Source organism: Somniosus microcephalus, chromosome 6 (genome assembly GCF_052327205.1).
Source record: "Somniosus microcephalus isolate GS21.2 chromosome 6, FLI_Smic_1.0, whole genome shotgun sequence".
Taxonomy (NCBI): domain Eukaryota; kingdom Metazoa; phylum Chordata; class Chondrichthyes; order Squaliformes; family Somniosidae; genus Somniosus; species Somniosus microcephalus.
The window spans coordinates 255,203,389-255,218,703 of NC_140992.1; the positions used below are offsets into that span (position 1 = coordinate 255,203,389).

At 43.2% G+C, this 15,315-nt stretch overlaps 1 protein-coding gene across 1 annotated transcript in view; it reads left to right on the top strand.

Moving 5' to 3' along the window:
* Window positions 1–15,315, top strand: part of LOC147116673 (calcium-transporting ATPase type 2C member 2-like) — a 132,583-nt gene that overhangs the window by 57,630 nt on the left and 59,638 nt on the right. The window lies entirely within an intron of this gene.

Here is a 15,315-nt window from a genome sequence, read left to right on the forward strand (position 1 = left end):
GTGACCTCGTAATATGGGAGTACGAATAGTGCCCTGCTGTTCCTAGTGTAAACTTTTTAATACATACTTATTGTGTTAAGATAGCCTCTGCTTCATTATTCCGCATTCCTAGATGTTTGTGTTTTAGGAGTAGATGTAGGGCTGTTATAATATAATATTAGCGGTTGCCATAGCAGCAAAAGAGGCGACGTATGATGAAGTCAATCTTGAGGATGGGTGCTATACATGGCTGGTATAGAAAGAAAAGGAATGTCTGAAGAGTGCTTATCTAGAGTTTGGTAAGCGTGAGTTTGAGTTGTGGCATAAGATTAATTAATTAGATTATTAAGATAAGTTAAGCAATTTAAGATAATTTAAGTTAAGGGACAATTTATTGTTTAAAAAGTCAAACAGCAGGGGTTAATTGGGCAGGAAGAAAAACCGTTAAAATAATCGGTAAAAAACCAGAAGTGTAATTAATTGAATAGGGGACACTGGCTGCTGAAAGTTTAAAAGGCCAGTGCGAGCGCGGGCAGCGAAAGAGTGCTTATCTAGAGTTTGGTAAGTGTGAGAGTTCGGGCAAGTGGGGAGTGAGGGGCTGTTTTTTTTCTTTTTAAAACCTTTGTAAGTTGGTAAGTTCTTTTAAATAAAGGTGTGATCTTCACCTAAAATAGGGGCAGAGGGTCTTCTTAAATAATATTAATAAATTTAATTAATTACATAGAATGGGAGAGCAGGTGGTGTTACTACTGCGAAATATGGGAGCTGGTGGACACCATTGATGCTCACGGTGATTACATTTGCGATAGGTGTTTGCTGCTAGAGGAACTCCGGCTCCGTGTTGATGAGCTTGAGACCAAGCTTCAGACACTGCGACACATCAGGGAGGGGGAGTGTTACCTTGACTCTGTTTCAGGAGGTAGTCACACCAATTAGATTAATTAATTCAGATGTAGTTCGTGGTCAGGGACAGGATGGTGTGACTAGAAGTGAGGCAGGTAAGGGGATCCAGGAGGTAGTGTTGGAGGAGCCATAGCCCTTGCTCTTGTCCAACAGGATTGACGCTCTTACTCCCTGTAAGGATGGGAACGGGGACTGCGGGGAGGATGAGCAACCTGGCCACAGCACCGTGGAGCGGGGGGGCCATTCAAGTGGGGGGAGTTAAAAGAAATGTTGTAGTGGTAGAGGATAGTATAGATAGGGTTCTTTGCAGCCGAGAGCGAGAGTCCCGAAGGCTGTGTTGCCTGCCCGGCGCCAGGGTTAAGGACATCTCCTCTGGGCTGGAGAGAAACTTGGAGTGGGAGGGGGAGGATCCAGTTGTTGTGGTCCATGTTGGTACCAACGACATAGATAGGACAAGGAAAGAGGTTCTGCTGAGGGAGTTTGAGCAGCTAGGGGCCAAATTAAAAAGCAGAACCACAAGGGTAATAATCTCTGGATTACTACCTGAGCCACGTGCAAATTTGGCTAGGGTAAATAAAATTAGAGAGTTAAATGCGTGACTAAGATGGGTGTGGGAGAAATGGGTTTTGCTTCTTGGGATACTGGCATCAGTACTGGGACAGGAGAGAGCTGTTCCGTTGGGATGGACTTCACTTGGCCAGTGCTGGGACTAGAATCCTGGCGAATCGAATAACTAGGGCTGTAGAGAGAGCTTTAAACTAATTAGTGGGGGGGCGGTTTTAAGAAAGCGAAAAATAAAAATGACAGCGGAGAAGGCAATAGAGCAAGGTAGCAGTGGGGGAATTAAAAACCAGAGCCTGTCAGGAAGGGACAGAATGTATGATGATAAAGGTAAAGTAGTAAAAGGGGTAAAAACAGGAATAAATTGTCAGAAAACATATTTGAAAGTTCTTTATCTGAATGCACGCAGCATTCGCAACAAAATAGATGAGTTGACGGTACAAATAACTACACATGGTTATGATCTGGTGGCCATTACGGAAACATGGCTGCAAGATGATCATGACTGGGAACTAAACATACAAGGGTATTTGACAATTAGGAAGGACAGACAGGAAGGAAAGGGAGGTGGGCTTGCTATGTTAATCAAGGATGGAATCACTGCAATAGTCAGAAATGATATTCGGTCAAAGGATCAGGATAGTGAAACAGTTTGGGTGGAGATAAGGAATAATAAGGGGAAAAAGTCACTCGTGGGCGTAGTCTATAGGCCTCCTAACAGTTGCAACTCTATTGGTCGGAGTATAAATCAGGAAATAGTTGGGGCTTGTAATAAGGGAACAGCTATAATCATGGGGGATTTTAACTTTCATATTGACTGGACTAATCAAATTGGGCATGGCAGCCTTGAGGAAGAGTTCATAGAGTGTATTAGGGACGGGTTCCTTGAGCAGTATGTAACTGAACCAACCAGGGGGCAGGCAATCTTAGATCTGGTCCTGTGTAATGAGACAGGATTAATAAAAAAATGTCCTAGTAAAGGACCCCCTTGGAATGAGTGACCATAATATGGTTGAATTCCAAATTCAGTTTGAGGGTGAGAGTTGGATCTCAAACCAGCGTACTGAGCTTAAATAAAGGAGACTATGAAGGTATGAGAGTAGAATTGACTAAAGTGGACTGGGAAAACAGATTAAAGTGTAAGACGGTACAAGAGCAGTGGTCTACATTCAAGGAGATATTTCACATCTTTCAAGAAAAATGTATTCCACTGAGGAAAAAGGGGAGTAAAAGAAAAGACAGCCATCCGTGGCTTAGTAAAGTAATAAAGGATAGTATCTGACTGAAAACAAGGGCATATAAAGTAGCCAAATCTAGTGGGACGATAGAAGATTGGGAAGCATTTAAAAGCCAGCAAAGAATAACTAAAAGATTAATTAAGAAAGGGAGGATAGATTATGAAAGTAAACTAGCAAAAAATATAAAAACAGATAGCAAGAGTTTCTACAGCTATATGAAAAGAGAAAGGGTGGCTAAAGTGAATGTTGGTCCCTTAGAGGATGAGACCAGGAAACTAGTGGTGGGGAACATGGAGATGGCAAAGACGCTGAACAAATATTTTGTATCAGTCTTTACAGTAGAGGACACTAAAAATATACCAACACTGGACAAACAGGGGGCTATAGGGGGGGAGGAGCTGAACACGATTAAAATCACTAAGGAGGTGGTACTCGGTAAAATAATGGGACTTAAGGCAGATAAATCCCCCGGACCTGATGGCCTACATCCTAGGGTCTTGAGAGAAGTAGCGATTGTGGATGCATTGGTGATTATTTTCCAAAACTCCCTAGACTCAGGAAAGGTCCCGGCAGATTGGAAAACTGCTAATGTAACACCCTTATTTAAGAAGGGAAGTAGACAAAAAGCTGGAAACTATAGACCAGTTAGCCTAACATCTGTGGTTGGTAAAATGTTGGAGTCCATTATTAAGGAAACAGTAACAGAGCATTTGGGTAAACATAATTGAATAGGACAGAGTCAGCATGGTTTTATGAAGGGGAAGTCATGTTTGACAAATTTGCTCAAATTCTTTGAGGACGTAACATACAAGGTGGATAAAGGGGAACTAGTGGATGTAGTGTATTTGGACTTCCAAAAGGCATTTGACAAGGTGCCACACAAAAGATTACTGATCAAAATAAAAAATCACGGGATTGGGGGTAATCTACTGGCATGGGTGGAAGATTGGCTATCTAACAGAAAACAAAGAGTTGGGATAAATGGTTCATTCTCGGGCTGGCAATCAGTAACTAGTGGTGTTCCGCAGGGGTCAGTGCTGGGACCCCAACTCTTTACAATCTATATTAATGATTTGGAGGAAGGGACCGAGTGCAACATATCCACGTTTGCCAACAATACAAAGATGGAAGGGAAAGCAGTGAGTGAGGAGGACATAAAAAACCTGCAAAAGGACATAGACAGGCTAAGTGAGTGGGCAGAGATTTTGCAGATGGAATATAATATTGGAAAGTGTGAGGCTATGCACTTTGGCAGAAATAATCAAAGAGCAAGTTATTATCTAAATGGAGAGAAACTGCAAAGTGCTACAGTACAAAGGGATCTGGGGGTCCTGGTGCATGAAACACAGTTAGTATGCAGGTGATCAGGAAGGCCAATGGAATCTTGGCTTTTATTGCAAGGGGGATGGAGCATAAAAACAGGGAAGTCTTGCTGCAGTTATACAGGGTATTGGTGAGGCCACACCTGGAATACTGCGTGCAGTTTTGGTTTCCATATTTAAGAAAAGATATACTTGCTCTCGAGGCGGTTCAGAGAAGGTTCACTCAGTTGATTCCGGAGATGAGGGGGTTGACGTATGAGGAAAGGTTGAGTAGGTTGGGCCTCTACTCATTGGAGTTCAGAAGAATGAGAGGTGATCTTATTGAAACTTTTAAGATTGTGAGGGGATTGATCGGGTGGATGCGGTGAAGATGTTTCCACTGATGGGTGAGACTAGAACTAGGGGGCATAATCTTAGAATAAGGGGCTGCCCTTTCAAAACTGAGATGAGGAGAAACTTCTTCACTCAGAGGGTAGTAAATCTATGGAATTTGCTACCCCAGAGAGCTGTGGAAGCTGCCACATTAAATAGATTTAAAACGGAGATGGACAGTTTCCTAGCAGATAAGGGAATTAGGGGTTACGGGGAGAGGGCAGGGAAATGGACGTGAGTCTGGGTTCGGATCAGCCATGATCCTATTGAATGGCGGAACAGGCCCGAGGGGCCGTATGACCTGCTCCTACTTCTTATGTTCTTATGAATGGTCAGATGCTGTTTCTGAAACTCAGTGCAAGTGGTTCTAGGTTCAGGTCTTATGAATACTATTGTGCATACAGTTTAAATTTTATTTTCCAGCATGCATTCAGAACAAACACCAGTTAATTATGCCTGCTTTAAGGTTACCAGTGCACTTGAGCAGATCACTGCAAACATCAGCCCTTTTGTTTGCTTGGTTCTAATTTTGGGTCTACTGCTTTTATTTAAGGGCATAAAGGAAAAGCTTGTTCTTCTCCCAGCTACTAGTTCAGCTTAATGAGCCAGTGGAACTATATTTGTACGAGGTAATAGGCTGAAATCAGAACAGATAGTTTTATGGTCGGTTTCACTAAGTCCCTTTTCTATATCTCTTCCCTGCCCCCCAGGGAAATCTGAAATGAAGGGTTTGCCCACCTTTTTTAATTTAAAATCTGCTCTGCAACCCACACACGGAGTTTGCTAGGTTCCTAATGTATTGCACGTTGGCAACCCAAACCTGGTATTCGCTGAGCGCCATATAGCAAAATCTTGACCGGTGTGAGTGTATTCTCCACGTAAACATTCTTGTTAAAGATGCGTGCCTGTGAACCATAAGACAGTATCCATTTGAGGTGTTCAGGTAATCAATTTCCTTCGTGCACCATAGATAAAGTGGTTTGTGTTTGTCGTCTAAATCTCAGATGGGTTTACTGCCAATTTACTGAGAGGTTTTGAGTATTATATTATAGCGGATTTTCCTTGCACTTTTCTGTTGTGGTTAGAAGCATGTTGGATGAGTTCTGTTTTTAGAGCTCATAATGCTGCTACTGGGTTGCATGACATTGACTCTCAATTTTGTTTCCATATGTAAGATTGCAGTATCAGCAGGTTGTTATTTAATGGTACAGAAAAGGTCATTTAAATGTACTTGAATTTAGTGTATTTATAAAGTCCGAATATATTCTGATGTATTAACATTTATTTAAAAAAAACTTTTCCCAAACCAGAGCATATTATAAAGGATTCCTTCAAAAATTAAAACATTTAATTGTCTATTCTGCCATTTCCCTCATCCCCTTCCCTCTTGCATACTTTCTGTAATTCTATTTGGAAATGCATGTTATGACAGCTCCAATGGTACATTATGTTCATGTTGCCCCTTTCATAGAATCAAAGAACAGTACAGCACAGAAGGAGGCCATTTGCAGTCTGCACAGAGCTTCATTTAAATGGAGTGCACGTAGACAGTGTGTTTTATTTGGAAAGAGTGGGAATTCAGAGAAGAGAGGGAAGGAGTTGTTGCTTTTTGCCTAGACTACTTGTAGTGCTTTCTTACAAGTAGATATTTAATTTCATAACCCATAACTTAATCTAGATCAAGTAAGTGGTCAAGAAACTAAACTGTAAACTAAATTACTTAAATACAATATTAATGACATTTAATTAAATAGAACAAGGTCATATAAGGATGGCAGTGCAGGTGGTGTGCCGTGACTGCAGCATGTGGGAGTTTGTGAAGAGCATTGTGATCCCGGACAACCACGTTTGCAGTAAGTGACTGCATCTTGAGGAACTTCAGCACAGAGTTTTTCAGCTGGAATCTGAGGTGCAGACATTGCGGGACATCAGGGAGGGGGGAAAGTTACCTAGACACTTTGATCCAGGAGGCAGTCACACCCCTTAGGTTAGGTAGTGGTACAGGTCTGGTTAGTGGTCATGGACAGGAGGGTGTGACTGCAACTCGGGCAGGTAAGGAGACCCCAGGTGCAGTACTGGAGGAGCCTCGGCATTTGTCCTTATCCAACAGGTATGAGGTTCTTGCTGCCTGTGTGGATGAGGGAAAAGCCTACAGGATGGATGAGCAAGTAGACCATGGTACCATGGTGCAGGAAGCCATTCAAGTGGGGGGGGGAGTGAAAAGAAATGTAGTTGTGGTAGGGGACAGTATAGTCAGAGGGATAGATACTGTTCTCTGCAGCTGCGACTGGGAGTTCCAAAAGTTGTGTTGCCTGCCCGGTGCCAGGGTTAAAGATATCTCATCGCGGCTGGAGAAGAACTTGGAGTGGGAGGGGGGGGATCCAGTTGTCATGGTCCATGGGAGGGGGAGGATCCAGTTGTCGTGGTCCACTTAGTAACCAATGACATAGGTAGAACTAGGAGTGAGGTTCTGCTGAGAGAGTTTGAGGAAGTGGGGTCCAAATTAAAATACAGAACCTCAAAGATAATCTCCTGGATTGTTACCTGAGCCACGCACCAATTGGCATAGGGATAAGCAGATTAGAAGGTTAAATGCGTGGCTCAAAGAGTGGTGTGGGAGGCAGGGGTTTTGCTTCATGGGGCAGTGGCACCAGTACTGGGGAAAGAGAGAGCTGTTCAGTTGGGATGGGCGCCACTTAAACCGGGCTGGAACCAGTGTCCTAGTGAATCGAATGACTAGGGCAGTAGATAGGGCTTTAAACTAATGAAGTGGGGGGGAGGATACACGAAAGAGTAATTTAAAAGCAGCAAGAGAAATGTTAAGGCTCTAGAGCAGAGCAGAGTTTTGAGTAAAAATAAGCAGAGTGGGTCAGGAAGGGACAGAGAGAGTAACAAAGATAATAGGGCATCAGTGACTGCAGTGACATCAGGGGAAAATAGAAAAAAGGTAAAAGCATTATATCTGTGTGCAAAGCATTCACACCAAAATAGATGAATTAATAGCACAGATAGAAATTAATAAGTTTGATCTAATAGCCATTATGGAGACGTGGTTGCAGAGTGACCAAGGTTGGAAACTAAATATTCCAGGATACTTAACTTTTAGAAGAGATAAGCAAAATGGAAAAGGAGGATGGGTAGCCCTGATAATAAAGGGTGGGATAAAGACCGTAGAGAGAAAGGATCTTGGCTCTGAAAATCAAGAAGTAGAATCAGTTTGGGTGGAGTTAAGAAACAGCATGAGGCAGAAAACATTGGTGGGAGTTGTTTATAGGCCCCCAAGACAGTAGTTGTAATGTAGGGCAGAGTATAAATCAGGAAATTAGAGGTGCATGTAACCAGGATAATACAGTAATCATGGGGGACTTTAATCTACATATAGACTGGGCAAACCAAATTTGCAGTAATAGTGTGGAGGATGAATTCATGGAATGTATACAAGATAGTTTCCTAGACTATTGAAGAACCAACTAGGGAACAGTCTATTTTAGATTTAGTATTGTGCATTGAGATAGGGTTAATTAATAACCTAGTAGTAAAGGGGCCTTTAGGGAAGAGTGACCATAATATGATAGAATTTTATATTAAGTTTGAAAGTGACTTAGTTAAATCTGAAACTAGGGTCTTAAATCTAAAGAAAGCAAATTACATAGGTACGAGGGGTGAGTTGGCCAAGGTAGATTGGGAAACTACATTAAAAGGTAGCCATGGCTAGCATTTGAAGAATTAAAACATAATTTACAACAAATATACATTCCTTGAAGGCACAAAAACCCCACAGGAAAAGTGGTCCAACTGTGGCTAACAATAGAAGTTAAAGATAGTATTCATTCAAAGGAAGAGGCTTATAAAGTTGCCAAAAAGAGTAGTAAGCCTGAGAATTGGGGGAATTTTAGAAGTCAGCAAAGGAGGACAAAGAAATCGATAAAGAAAGGGAAAATAGAATATGAGAGTAAACTATTGAGACCTAAAAACAGACTATAAGATTCTAGGTATGCAAAAAGGAAAAGATTAGTGAAAGTAAATGTGGGTCCCTTGCAGGCTGAGACGGGAGAAATTATAATGGGAAATAAGGAAACGGCAGGGAAATACTTTGGCTGCAATTTTGCCGGCGTTCAGAGGGCGGGTTTGGAGGCGGGTCAGTAGTGAGAATCTAAATGATTGACAGTGGATTACGAACCCACCGCCATCCCGCCTCCACGCAACTTTGCAAAGTGTCGGGTCTGCGAGTGCCGATCAGACCTGAAACCAAGCAGCGGGAGAGGCACTTAAGGCAGTTAACAGCTTGTTAACTGCCGACATAATCCCATTTTTACAGGCTCTTCCCATTTTACTACATTTTCAGCGTGTTGCACGTTGTGCGACAAACACGCCAGCTGATTGTGCCGGGTTCAGCAACTACCTGAATACTTGACCGCTCCACCTACAGCATAAAAGGGGACCTGCAACATGGCTGACTTTCAGATGCCAGAGCTTTGTGTTTTGAGGATTTGGAACCCCTTTTTACAGGTCTATTTAGCTTGTAAGTATTTAAGCTGCGATCCATATGCACTGTGACCTCCTTGGAAAACCCTCTCCCCACATTGACTGAGCACTTGTATCTCAGTTGAGGAATAGATGTTATATATACCAGCGGAATGGGAACCTCTCATCCTGGTCCTCAGAATCCGAGGAAGAGCAGCAGAACCAGGCACAACAGCACCCACAACATGAGCGCCAACCTTCTCAGCCACATGATGCTGCACAGGGCAGAGGGCATCAGCGCAGGGCTGATCCGTGCCGCAGGAGATACCCCCAACACAGGGTTTACAGGCCAAGGATGAGCTTCCTCAACATGACTGAGCAGCAGTGCCAAAGGAGGCTGAGACTTCCGGGAGAGGTAGCCGCTGACATCTGCGCAATGCTGCACCAACACCTGGAGCCCAGAGGAGTGGTTGGACACTCCTTACCAGTGGCTATCAAAGTCACCACCGTACTTGCCTTCTTTGCTTCAGGGTCCTTCCAGGGATCAGCAGCAGACATCAGCGGCATCTCCCAGTCGGCCGCACACACTTGCATCACGCAGGTTACCGATGCCCTCTTTGCAAAGTCGCACAATTACATCCACTTCTCCACTGATGAATCAAGTGTAACCATGCGTGCAGTTGGCTTTGCAAATATGACAGGCTTCCCAAGGGTGCAGTGCATCGTAGATTGCACACGTGGCCATTAGGGCAACCCAGCTGTATTTGTTAACCGCAAGGGCTTCCACTCCCTTGACGTCTACCTGGTGTGTAACCACAGGTAGAACATTTTGTATGTTTGTCAAGTTCCCTGGCAGTTGCCATGACTCATTCATCCTGCAGCAGTCTACTGTGCCTCAACTGTTCAATCCGCCAACCCAACTTTCCAGATGGCTACTTGGAGACCAGGGCTATCCTCTGAAGACTTGGCTAATGACACCGATGAGGAGACCATCAAACAAAGCTGAGGAGCGCTACAATGTGAGTCACATTGAAGGGATAATTACAAGTCCTAGCCCTGTTCGGGCTACCCCAGATCAAGCGTATTCCCCAGACGTTTACCTTCAACTTAAGTTAGAGATAGCCGAATTCTATAAGACGCTTAAATGGGTCTAAAGGTTCAGGCTATCTCTCCCTAAAAGGAAAGGAACGACTGAAGATGTTACCATCCTCCAGATAGCACTTTTTAATAAGTTTAACTAGACTGTAACCTTCCGGATATTATGAGGGTCCAGAATACCCCCCAGAATTCTGCAACTCCTTACAAAAGAGTGTACAGAAATTGGGTTCACGAGTTTATACAGAAATACTCTGAGACAATTCTAAAAATATATAGTTTTATTTAAGAGCGGACATTCATTTAACAGCTGTTGATTCAGTTGCAACATTAACAATTCAAAATACAAATAGCTTACATTTCTTATTTCTCAGAGATCCTTATTCTCAAATCTTTACTTCATTACGTTTCTACATTTCTTACTTATTTCTAAATCCAAAACATCCACCAAAATCAAATACCTTGATTACCCGAGACTCAAAGTTAAAAACTTACAGATGGTGCCTGTAAAGTTGAGAAATGCTTGGCCCGTTCAGTGACTTCTGACTTTCTGTTTGAAAAGGTCTATCTTTTATATCCTTTTTGCAGTGGTTTATTCTGTGAAGTTCTCTGCTGATGTAAGCTAATTGTCTTTATTGATACCTCTGTTGAATGCTTTCTATCTTACTGTCAATTCAACTATTGCATGCATAATTATGTCTCTACCTTTAGGTGTTCCAAAAATTATCATAAAAACAATATGACAGCAATGGTTTCTGTTTGATGCCATTCTTATCGAAGGTTTTCCATTCAATTCTTAATATTGGATTTACTGGTTTTAGCAGACGGAGAGTCTCCTAACTGCTCCAAGTTCAATACAAACATAATGTAATTGCTTGGTGTATCTATTGAAGTCATATCTTCAAAGTGTTCTTGTTGATATCATATTTACTATATGTAAATCAAAACCACTTTAACCAGAGTGTTTCATGCATTTCTAGCTATCTTAATTGGTTGCATATTTAATCTTATGTTTCCTGTCTTCCAAGTTTAACATAAAAACTATTTGACCAGCAGGTGTTTCTTTTACTTGATGTCATATTTTCAAAGGCACATGGCTCTTTTAATATTTGTGTTTCTGTTCAACGTGTTAGCTTATAACATGTTAAACTGGGTCTTTTCACTGTGTTGTATGCAAACCCCAGACCCTCTGGAAGCGCCAAACTGACATTTCAATAATATATTTAACTAATTCCCATTTCAAAGCTTGTATGTTTACAACTTTGTTAAACAGCTGATCTTTATCTCAGAAGCCTGTTTTCTGTTTGCAGCCTGTGTCTCCAAGGCTTTCTAGACTTTTAAACCCAGTATCTCATGTATTATTAAATATCAGAAATCTATTCATATTATGGTGTATCTTTCTGAAATATGGCTTATTCCTTCAACATTTCCACCAGAAGCATCATAGAGCAAACCATCGGCTTCCTCAAAATGCGATTCAGATGCCTCGACAGATCTGGTGGAGCCCTGATATACTCACCAGCCAGGGTCTCTAGAATCATCGTGGTCAGCTGTGCCCTGCACAACATCGCACAGCAGCGTGGCTTACCGCTGCCTGAGGAACAAGTGGCTCAGCGCACAGCCTCCTCGATGCTGATGAGGAAGACCTTGCGGAGGTGCATGTGCCAGTTCCACCAGCACGCGAGTACATTGCTGGCTGTGAGGCAAGTGATGCACTAATCCATGCCAGATTCATATAAGTTTACGCAGCCAATATGTGGCTGGCACATGGAAATGAGTGTCTGGCCGATGGCCTTAACACACCATACAGCATCTGTACAATAACATGAGGCTTCCTAACACTCTCAGTATCATCATTACAGATGAAAGGCGCCCTGACCCCTCACTGTGACACTTCCATTTCTGAGCACACATAGACCAACTCTTTGAAGTTTTACCATCACATCTCTTTATTACAATTGAAATAACGATGAAAATCATTACTTTGTTTCATATCAAAACACCCTTGTGACTATTAGTGTGTTAACTTTCTCTTATGCGTGCTTCTACATAATGCTTCCCCTGTGGCTTCAGCAGATGTTGAGACACCTTGCTCACATCTGTGCTGCGCCTGCTTCGACGCCTTTGGCGGGTATCATCTGGGTTTGGGAGCCTGGGAGGGCTCGGAAACAGTCTGCTCCTCCTGCGGCTGTGCAGGGGCTGAGACGGCCATCTCAGTTGGGTGAGGAATCTGGGATGTGCAGAATGTAGGTTGACGATGCAGAGTGCTGGTGATGAGAGGAGATGGGGAGCAGATTGAAGGTAAGTGTGATGTTGTACTCACTTTTGCTGAGCGGACCAGATCATTGAACCTTTTGCAGCTCTGAACCCAGGTGCGTGAGCACAAAGACCTGGCGCTCACCTCCTCAGCAATTTGCAGCCAGGCTGCCTTGGTTTGCTGAGGAGGCTTCCTCCATCCGTTTGAGGGGAGCAGAACCTCTTTGTGCCCTCTCACCTCCCTCCACAGGAGCATGGAGGGAGTCGTCATCAAATCGTGGAGAGGCATTTGATCGTGACCCACTCGTCTCTCTATCTGCCACACTGGAAAGCATCAGAAAATGAAGGAGAAATCACAAGGCTGCATGGGCCCCTTAAATGCAGCTGAAAGGAAGACGTCAGCAGCGAGGTGCAGCAGACCCAAACCCACTGATTGGGCCGGGCAACCCGCACAACAGGCTTAATAAGCCCAGTTAAGGCAAAATACTTAATGCACAGTGGATTGAACCGGCAACAGGACCGGGACCCGCCGACAAGCCAACCCGCCTCCACTTGGAAAATCACGGCCTTTGTGTTTGTCGTCACAGAAAAAGAGGACATATGAGGAGAGGTTGAGTAGATTGGGACTCTACTCATTGGAGTTCAGAAGAATGAGAGGCGATCTTATTGAAACATATAAGATTGTGAAGGGGTTGGATCGGGTGGATGCGGGGAGAATGTTCCCGATGATGGGTGAAACTAGAACTAGGGGGCATAGTCTTGGAATAAGGGGCTGCTCTTTCAAAACTGAGATGAGGAGGAACTACTTCACTCAGAGGGTGGTAGGTCCATGGAATATGCTGCCCCAAAAAGCTCTAGAAGCTACATCATTACATAAATTTAAAACAGAAATAGACAGTTTCCTAGAAGTAAAGGGAATTAAGGGTTACGAGGAGTGGGCAGGAATTTGGACATGAGTCTAGGTTCGGATCGGTCATGGCCCTGTGGGTAGCGGAGCGGGCCCAGGGGCCATGTAGCCTGATCCTGCTCCTATTTCGTGTGTCTAATTCTGTTAGTTCAGGAGATGGTTCTGTGATAGTAGATTGGCGGTTAGGATCAGATCAGCCATGATCTTATTGAATGGCGGAGCAAGCTCGAGGGGCCGATTGGCCTATTCCTGCTCCTATTTCTTATGTAAGACGTAAAAAATCTCCCGGATATAGTGGAGGACCAAAGGTCTAGTGAGAATGAGGAACTGAAAAAAATTAGTATTCGTAAAGCAATAGTACTGGAGAAATTAATGGGACTGAAAGCCGATAAATTCCATTGGACCTGATGTCCTACATCCTAGAGTTTTGAAAGAGGTTGCTATAGAGATAGTGGATGCATTGGTTGTCATTTTCCAAAATTCCATAGATTCTAGAACAGTTCCTGCAGATTGGAAGGTACAAAATGTAACCACACTATTTTAAGAAAGGAGGGAGAGAAAACGGGGAACTACAGACCAGTTAGCATGACTTCAGTAGTAGGGAAAGTGCTAGAATCCATTATTAAGGACGTGGTAATGGGGCACTTTGAAAATAATAATAGGATTGGGCAGAGTCAACATGGATTTATGAAAGGGAAATCATGTTTGACGAATCTTAGTTTTTTGAGGTTGTAAATTGCAGAATAGATGAGGGGGAACCGGTGGATGTGGTGTATTTGGATTTTCAGAAGGCATTCGATAAGGTGCCACAGAAGAGGTTATTAAACAAAATTAGGGCTCATGGGATTGGGGGTAATATACTAGCATGGATTGGTTAATGGACAGAAAACAGTAGGAATAAACGGGTCATTTTCAGGTTGGCAGGCTGTAACCAGTGGGGTACCGCAAGGATCAGTGCTTGGGCCTCAGCTATTCACAATCTATATCAATGATTTGGATGAGGGGACCAAATGTAATATATCCAAGTTTGCTGATGATACAAAGCTGGGTGGGAATATAAGTTGTGAGGAGGATGCAAAGAAGCTTCAAGGGGATATAGACAGGCTAAGTGAGTGGGCAGGAACATGGCAAATGGAATATAATGTGGAAAAATGTGAAATTATCCACTTTGGTAGGAAAAATAGAAACGCAGAGTATTTTTCAAATGGTGAGATTGCGAAATGTTGGTGTTCAGAGGGACCTGGGTGGCCTTGTACACGAATCACTGAACATTAACATGTAGGTACAGCAAGCAATTAAGAAAGCAAATGGTATTTTGGCCTTTATTAAAAGAGGATTTGAGTATAAGAATAAATATGTCTACTGCAATTATATAGGGTCCTGGTGAGACCACACCTGGAGTATTATGTACAGTTCTGGTCTCCTTACCTAAGGAAGGATATACTTGCCATTAGAGGGAGTGCAACAAAGGTTCACCAGACTGATTCCTGGGATGGGGGGGATTGTCCTATGAGGAGAGATTGAGTAGAATAGGCTTATATTCTCTAGCGTTTAGAAGAATGAGAGGTGGTCTCATTGAAACATACAAAATTCTTACAGGGCTTGACAGGGTAGATGCAGGGAGGATGTTTCCCCTGGCTGGGGAATCTAGAATTAGGGGTCACAGTCTCAGAATAAGGGATTGGCCATTTAGGACTGAGATGAGGAGGGTTGTGAATCTTTGGAATTCTCTACCACAGAAAGCAGTGGATGCTCAGTCGTGGAGTATATTCAAGACTGAGATCGATAGATTTCTCGATATTAAGTGAATGAAGGGATATGGGGATAGTGCAGGAAGGTGGAGTTGAGGTAGAAGATCAGCCATGATCTTATTGAATGGCGGAGCAGGCTCGAGAGACTGAATGGCCTGCTCCTGCTCCTATTTCTTTTGGCCCATTGAGTCTGCACGGCTCTTTCAAAAAGCAATTCAGTTAGTCCCACTCCCCTGCTCTTTCCCCATATCCCTGCAATCTTTTCTCTGCCGTGTATTTATCCAATTCCCTTTTGAAGGCTACTATTTGTTAGATCCGTGATTCTGAGAGTATGATGTTTTTCAATAACCACACGGATGCTGTAACGTAACAATCAACAGGTATTTACTGGAGTAGGGTAGTCTCAGGACTGGGGTACAGAGGCATGCTCAAGGCTTATATACAGGTGTGGACACTGCCGGTACTAC